This window comes from Ipomoea nil, unplaced genomic scaffold (assembly GCF_001879475.1).
Source record: "Ipomoea nil cultivar Tokyo-kokei standard unplaced genomic scaffold, Asagao_1.1 scaffold2647, whole genome shotgun sequence".
Taxonomy (NCBI): domain Eukaryota; kingdom Viridiplantae; phylum Streptophyta; class Magnoliopsida; order Solanales; family Convolvulaceae; genus Ipomoea; species Ipomoea nil.
In genome coordinates this window covers 3,979,426-3,987,244 of record NW_017619075.1, presented here as the reverse complement: position 1 = coordinate 3,987,244, position 7,819 = coordinate 3,979,426, and the positions used below count along the sequence as shown (strand labels likewise).

Sequence of the window (7,819 nt, the reverse complement as noted above, 5' to 3'; positions counted from 1 at the left end):
ATTGGCCTATAGGCCAATTTTTTTTACCAAACACGGCCTTTATATGAACCCAAAGCAATAACCAATTTTGGAAAGCATATAATACGTTAGGAAAGTACAAGTTTTCTGTACTAAATTATGTGTAACTTTTTATATACATTTATTATTTGTAAATTGTATTATTCTAACCTAAAATACCTAAATGAATTCGCAGTAGTCTAATATTAAATAATATGTATTTGTTGCATCTTTTACAGAAGACAATAATATTATCTTTGACGATTGAAATTCTTTAAATTTTGAATGTTGCACTATATTCTTATCAGTAAATTTAAATTTCTTTTATTTATTGTATCAATAAATGTAAATGACTTTTGTATTGCCAAATTAACTGAAATTTTTAAAACTGTAACAGTTAATTGAACTAATTTTTTTTTTCCGATTAACCTATTATCTAAAGTTTTTTAGCTAGATTTTTAAATCATTGAAATTATAAATAAAATTAACGTTTGGCTATACGTGTGATTAATACGCAAGGAGCTACTGCACCACTTCAAAAGACGAATTGTCCCTCGCATTAAACACTAATTGATGAGTTAAGTTTTTTCAACAAAATTTGGTCGACAATTTGGTCGGAATGACCAAAATTGATAAAAATTATATAGTGAAGGTACTAAATTAACACGTTTGAAAGTCGTGGAGTGCACAAGACCCCTATAGTCACAGAACCAACATTGAAATTTACTCTAATTAAGTAATAAATATGATTTGGAAAGTAGATATATTTTGTTAATTAGAAATAAAAGAGTTTACTAATATAAAATACAAGTTTAAAATATTCTGTAAAAAAGAACCCGGTCAATATTGACTATTTTTTTTAATGATGTGGCATCTCATTCACTGTCGGTGTATAGCATCTATACATCCACGGTGCATCAAATATTAATCCATGACAAAATTGATACGTTGATGATCCATGTGCATGCATTTGATCAAGGGACATGAATCACAACAAAACCAAATATACTATATATATGAAATATAATACTTTTGATCCCTAAATGATAATGATATAGTCATTTTTTCTTCAAATATAAACCAATAATATTTCCCATATTTTCCTATTTAACTATCTCAAAGTAGCTAATTTAACCCAACCATTAATAGAAGTCTTAAATGTAAAAGAGTATGTAGCCTAGAAACTTAAATTTGGAAGCTTTTTCTATAATTTAAACTCTTAGGCTCTTAGCTCATGACAATAACTGTAGAAGGTACATTTAGACCTGTATTATACTCTGAGGAATTTTTATTTACAGAGTCAATTCAATTAAGAGACAAAATGCTTGTTTAAACAAAAAAAAAAAAAAAAAAAAAAAAAAAAAAAAAAAAAAAAAAGAGATAAAATGCTAGTTAAAATTAATTTTTTTCAATCAAGAGAGTTCGAACATTTATCAAAGTTTACACACCATATTATAGTGTGAGTGTGAGAAATTCTCAAATGAATGTAGGTAAAAGACTAAAGAATGAGCGTAGTCATATTTTTCAAAAAAAAAAAAACAAAAGGAGCAGTCATCCTCACACACTTCATCTTCATCTTTCCCAGTTCCGGTAAGCTTTGTTTTGATTCTCTCCTAGACCAGACACCCTTTTTTATCAAAACATCATCACAACATTTATTAATCTCTCTCCACATCCAGTAATGCCTCTGTTTCGTATGACCAAGAGAGCATTTCCATGGCTCTTCTTCCCGCAAACATGTTCCATTTCTTATTCTTCTCTCAATCAGCCCTTTGTTTGCTCCCTTATGTTCGCCCCCTTTCCACAGTCGCAATATCTCAAGCCGGTAACCAAACGCTGCTCATATGTTCATTGGTGCAGGGTCCTTCTCACCAGGGCCGGTTTTTAGATTTTTGTGGCCCTGTTCGAGTAAATAAATAAGGCACTACCAAAATTAAAATCTTTAAAACTAATACCATAATTTTATTATCAAAATATATAACACAAAAAAATTATCTGTGCATCGCACGCACACTGCACGGATAATTGGGTAATTATTTGCTCGAATTCAAGCAATGATAACATAAAGAAACATAATCGATACAACTCATTTCATCAATTGCACTATATAATATTCGTTGTTATAATTTAAAGATTATAACAAATCTTTTCCGTGCAACGCACAAGTAAAAATAGACATATTATGGAATAATAATAATAATAGTGTGCACAAGGTTCACTAGGCCTCAAAGTTAAAATATAATAAATACATGTTCCTACCATTTTTTTATAAAGCCTTTTAGGTTTAATTAAAAACTTTTAATTTTTATTTCTAAACTAACTAGGTAAAAATAAAATATTGAGCTTCTAAAATTTAAGACCCCTCTAAAATTTGGGGCCCTGTGCGGTAGCCCAGCTTGCACAGCCTAAAATCCGGGCCTGCTTCTCGCCCGCTGGGTTCTTCATCCCTCAAATGCACGAGCTTTCCGGCGGGAAGTGTTCGGATTCCTCTAAACCCCTCTGTTTCTTACTCTAGGCTTGTGGGTGGAAATGGTTTCCTCTGTTCTTATACCTTTTCTTTTTCTTCACCCTTTTCCGTCATGGAATGTTGGAGATTTTCAGTAAACGGGACTGAGGTGGCGTACAAGAGAATCTACAACGGCCCGAAATTGGTTGATCTTGGTTCCGGGAATTCCCACATTTGTGGAATTGTGGACTTTTCTGGGGTCATTCAGTGCTGGCAATGGCCGGAGTTTCGCCAGTCCAATGGCCAGAGTTCCCTCACCACGAATCTCGCATTGGGTCAAGATTTTGTTTGTGGGTTGCGCGATTCAGGCAAAGTTCAGTGCCTGGGGAGTGATTCAAAGGTCACCAAACATGCCCCCAAAGGGACTTACTTTGATTTGGCCGCAGGTTCGCACTACGCGTGCGCTATTTTGCTGGATGAGCGGTTGGATTGCTGGGGAGATATGACCGAAGAAATGCCGGAGGGCGAATTTGTTAGTCTTGCCTTGGGAGACAATAGGGGATGCGCTATAAGATGGTTTAACAGAACCGTAATTTGTTGGGGAGAAAATGATTTTAGCATCCCTCAAGAGTTGGAGGGCAGGCATTTCTTAGCATTGGCAGCAAGAGAAACAGTGTTTTGCGGAGTGCTGGAGGAGAATGCAATGTTGTATTGTTGGGGAAATGCCCTTTTGGATTTTAATCATAAGGTTTTTGACAAAGTAATATGTAAGCCGTGTATTGTTGATACTTTTACTCAGAATGCACCTTCACAACCGTCACCGTCTTCGGCCAGTGGAAAACGCAGTCATTGGGATGCAAAATATGTGGCATTTCTTGTGGTGGGATGCACTGTTTCTTTGATAGTTGTATTAGCTCTTATCCGTTACCTATTCCCTAACAGGAGGCTGGTTAGACGAGGAAGAAGCAGAGGCGGTCTTGGAAGAAAGGCCCAGCCAATTGGTAAGTATGGTAACTACTAGGATTTTAGAAGAGTTTACTCTACAAGTGTTGCAACAAGTTACGAATAACTTTTCTGATGAGCATCGAATTGGTAAAGGTAGTTTTGGATCCGTGTATCATGAGATACTGGAAGATGGGCGGAGAGTGGCCATCAAGAGGGCTGAGTTTGGCGGCGGCATAAGATACCGGCAGGAGGACAAGGACAGTGCCTTCCTCAATGAGCTAGAGTTTTTGTCAAGGCTCCATCACAAGAACCTAGTGAGGCTATTGGGGTATTGTGAGGATAAAAATGAGAGGTTGCTAGTTTTTGAGTACATGGAAAATGACACACTTCATGATCAACTCCATAGGCTTGAAAGCCCAGTGCTCATGTCATGGACCGCGCGGATTCGCGTCGCCTTAGATGCAGCCCGAGGGATTGAGTACCTCCATACGTATGCTGTGCCGCAAGTCATCCACCGCGACATCAAGTCATCCAACATATTGCTGGACAACACTTGGACTGCAAAGGTGTCCGACTTTGGGTTGTCCTTAATGGGACCTCAAGATGATAAGTCTCACCTTTCATTACAAGCAGCGGGTACGATGGGGTACTTGGATCCCGATTATTATATGATGCAAGTATTAACTACGAAGAGCGATGTGTACAATTTTGGAGTAGTACTCCTGGAGCTGCTATTGGGAAAGAAAGCCATTCATAACAGTGAAGACGGGGAGGCAAGGAATTTAGTGAATTATGTTATTCCGTACATACAACAAGATAATATTGCTAGGATTTTATACCGTCGAGTTCCTCCTCCGACACCATTCGAGATTGATGCAATCACGTACATAGGTTACGTAGCAGTAGATTGTGTGAAGCAACATGGCAGAGATAGGCCGACAATGAGTGAAATCTTAAATAAGTTGGAAAGAGCCTTAACAGTTGATGAGCTTGCAACTCATGTATTATTTTTTGTCCCATGCATTGATTTAAAATAAGAACAATCTAAGTTGAAGAGAGTGTTGAAAGAGATTAGTTGTTGTTATGTGAGGAAACTCCATTCTATATATCTTGTTGCAGGATATTGAAAGGGATGAAGTTGCAGAGATTAAGGAATCAATGAAGTATGACAAATACGAAGCCTTTGCTCAAACACTGCAACAATCTAAATTCCGCTTTGCTGAGGCAGGAACTAGCTCTGGATCCGACCTATTTCCAACCTCTAGTGCAACAGCTAATGAAGACACATTTGCTCAAATACTGCAACAATCTAAATTACGCTTTGCTGAGGCAGGAACTAGCGGTGCCTCCTCTGGATCCGACCAATTTCCAACCTCTACTGCAACAGCTAATGAAGACTGACTTGTATAGCTAAGTTACGTACGTTGTAGATATATGCATATGCATATGTGTGTTCTGCAAGGGAGAGGGAGATCAGAGGGAAGGAAGCATACATTTTGTGTGGATGAATAGGAAAATAGATGCCACTAAGAGTAGCTTAATTGGAATTGAAGTTGCTGTAATCCAACTGCTCTGAACTTTAATTACGTACTATACTATACGTTGTATATATATATATATATATATATATATATATGTGTGTGTGTGTGTGTGTGTGTGTGTGTGTGTGTGTGTGTGTTCTGCAAGGGAGAGGGAGAGTGAAGGAAGCATACATTTTCTGTGAATGAATAGGAATTGAAAATAGATGCCACTAAGAGTAGCTTAATTGGAATTGAAGTTGCTGTAATCCAACTGCTATGAAATTGAAGTAAATTGCTGCAATAATGAGTGTGTTTTTTTTTTTTTGGTTTCAGACTTTCACCAACTATTCAAATGCTTAGCTTCTATATGGACATATGACAAATTTTGGAAGTAGGGCCAGTTGGGGAGATTTCTACAATATAATCAAGCATACTATATAAATTTTCATCAATTTGACTTACATATTCCTCGATATTTTTTACAAAGATGCCACAGCCCCAAAAGTGAGCTATGGCTCACAAGAGTTTAACAAGGCCATCCGGGCCTAACATCCACAAAGGCCATTCGGCCTAACATCAATACAAGGCCATTCGGCCTAAGAAAACACTAAGGGTGGTCATGAAACGCCCTAAGAACAATGCAATTAAGAGTGAAAGGCCATGACCTTCATCAAATTACAATCTGCTTCTTCAATCTTGATTCCAAAAGATCGATCACCTCCTACTGCTTCATATTCCAGCTTCATCTTCTTTCTCACCTGCAAAAAGAATAAAAGGCCTCATTTCTGCAGTAGAACTGCAGATCAGCCTCCAGATATCTGCACAGCAGGTCTGCCATATGGCTTCATCCCTGCTGCTAGTCCCCAACCAATGCTGTAACCCTCAGAGGCAGCCCATCATAGCAACCCATCACTGGGTACAATCTGCAGATCAGGCAAGATCCACAGAGATATATTCTCTTTTAAAGCCCCAACCATCCTCAACATCTCAGATGTATCATTAGATGGTCTAGAGTGTCTTTGCTGGGAATCACCTCCTTGTCTCTCAAGAGTTTAGTGACATTATATACATATCCCGGAAACAAAGCCAAAATAAGAAGAGAGTAAGTACCAGCTATGTTATTATTATTGTCAATGTCCATGATGCCTAAATCATCACATCATCACCATGCCCAGTTTTATTGCCATGTGTAGGAACTTCAAAGCACATAAAATGTCCAAAGAAAAAACTCTGCAATTATAGAAATAGACAAGGAAAAGCATAATTGGATGGCACCAATCAAAACATAAGTTTACACATGCAAGCACATGGTAAAAAACCCCATAGTAAAAGATAGAGTTTGAAGGATAACCCCATCCACCAGTAGTGGGACAAATACTGTAAGCATTTTAGAGTATGCTTCTGAAACTACACAAGTGTCTACACTGGTTAGACTCTAAGTGGAACCTGAACCTTCAAGCCATACAGTTGGAGCTTTTGGTGCCTTAGTACTGATACGGAGTTCATTTGAAAACTCACGAGCCTGAAAGAACCAACAACACAATGTAGCACCTTAATGTTCCTTAACATCCAAATATAAATAGAATGCTAAGATTTTGTCCAAATTTGCTATAAAATGTGATACAATACAAGGAGATTAGAGTCCAAAATTAGAAAATTAATAGTGTATACAAATCTTAACAGGAAATATATATATATATAAAGTTAGAACCATGCATGTTGCACTCTGTAAAGCAACAAACAATGTACATAAGACTGAGTGTCCAAGAGTATCAAGTGAAAGTGCAGTGTTCTGACTCATTCAAGGGCAAGGCTGCTTAAGCATGATGTGAAAAAAGACCGAGTGTCAAAAAATTAAACAATTATTCTAGATCAGTCAATTTATCCATCTAACATTGTACATACATACTATCTGAGAGCATATTCACTAGTTTATTATCCAATTATTCTAGATTAGTCCATTTATCAAATGTGTCTATTATTATCCAAATCACAAGTTTATGTTCAAAAAGCTATCTGCATATTCACCAGATTTCATGTTTCCTTCCTTCTTAAGAAAGGAAGATTGGCCATTTGGTCGTCCAAGGTGTAAGAGAACAAGAAGGAAATCCATTTGTGGTCTCCTAGTACACCAATTGATATTATCCCAATCAAACATCTTATAGTCCTTTTGGAGCAGTACTACAAAGTAAGTGCAGATAGTATCATCATACTGATACTGAATTTTACACAAGTGCACACCTTGCATTCTTCAACAATGATGTTGATTGAATCAAGCCTCCTATTGGTACTACATTTTAGCTCTAATATATTATTCAACACAATTAGCTAAACAACTCCAGAGCAGTTTAGATATCTTTGTTAAAGGAAAACTAGACACTGTCAAAAAATTCTAATAAAAAATAATTATACAAATATAGATGACAATTAAAAAACACTTACCGTTGGTGGGCGAACTGGTAGGCGGCTATCGCAGCTGAGTCAGAGCCCTAACTTCGTCGAATTCATCAGCGGTTGCAAACTGGTCGGCGACTATCGCAAGGGAGGCGGAACCCTCGTCAGCAGCTTTGTCGGATTCCTCAGCAGATGTCGTCAGATTCGTCAAATACAAACTTAGGAAGACAGACTACGGTCTCTTTTGTTTAATTTTGTGTACAAGACTTAGGAGGACGCCAAATACAAACTTTTGGTGAAAATTATATTTTAATAAAATAATTTTACACAGTAAAGACCGGCTAATATTGTCCAAATTCCAATTGTTAATATTTTATTTGATTTCACATTTTTTTTTTTGTTTTTTTCCAATGGAATGGTGATTTTCACGCAAATGAGGCACATATAGTCATATATTAATACCCAAAATAGTCTTCAACTATAGTGGTTTTTCTCAATTTTGTCCTAAACGACTTTG

At 36.9% G+C, this 7,819-nt stretch overlaps 1 long non-coding RNA gene and 1 pseudogene across 1 annotated transcript; one reads left to right on the top strand and one right to left on the bottom strand.

Annotated features, from left to right (window-relative positions):
• Positions 1–1,712: 1,712 nt before the first annotated feature.
• On the top strand, positions 1,713–4,789 carry LOC109154445 (annotated as a pseudogene).
• A 592-nt stretch (positions 4,790–5,381) lies between these two features.
• Positions 5,382–7,494, bottom strand: LOC109154464. Its single transcript, XR_002049698.1, has 3 exons — positions 7,351–7,494; positions 6,019–6,430; positions 5,382–5,666 (listed from the first exon to the last, which is right to left on the bottom strand). It is a non-coding gene; the product is annotated as an uncharacterized LOC109154464 (long non-coding RNA).
• Positions 7,495–7,819: the final 325 nt, after the last annotated feature.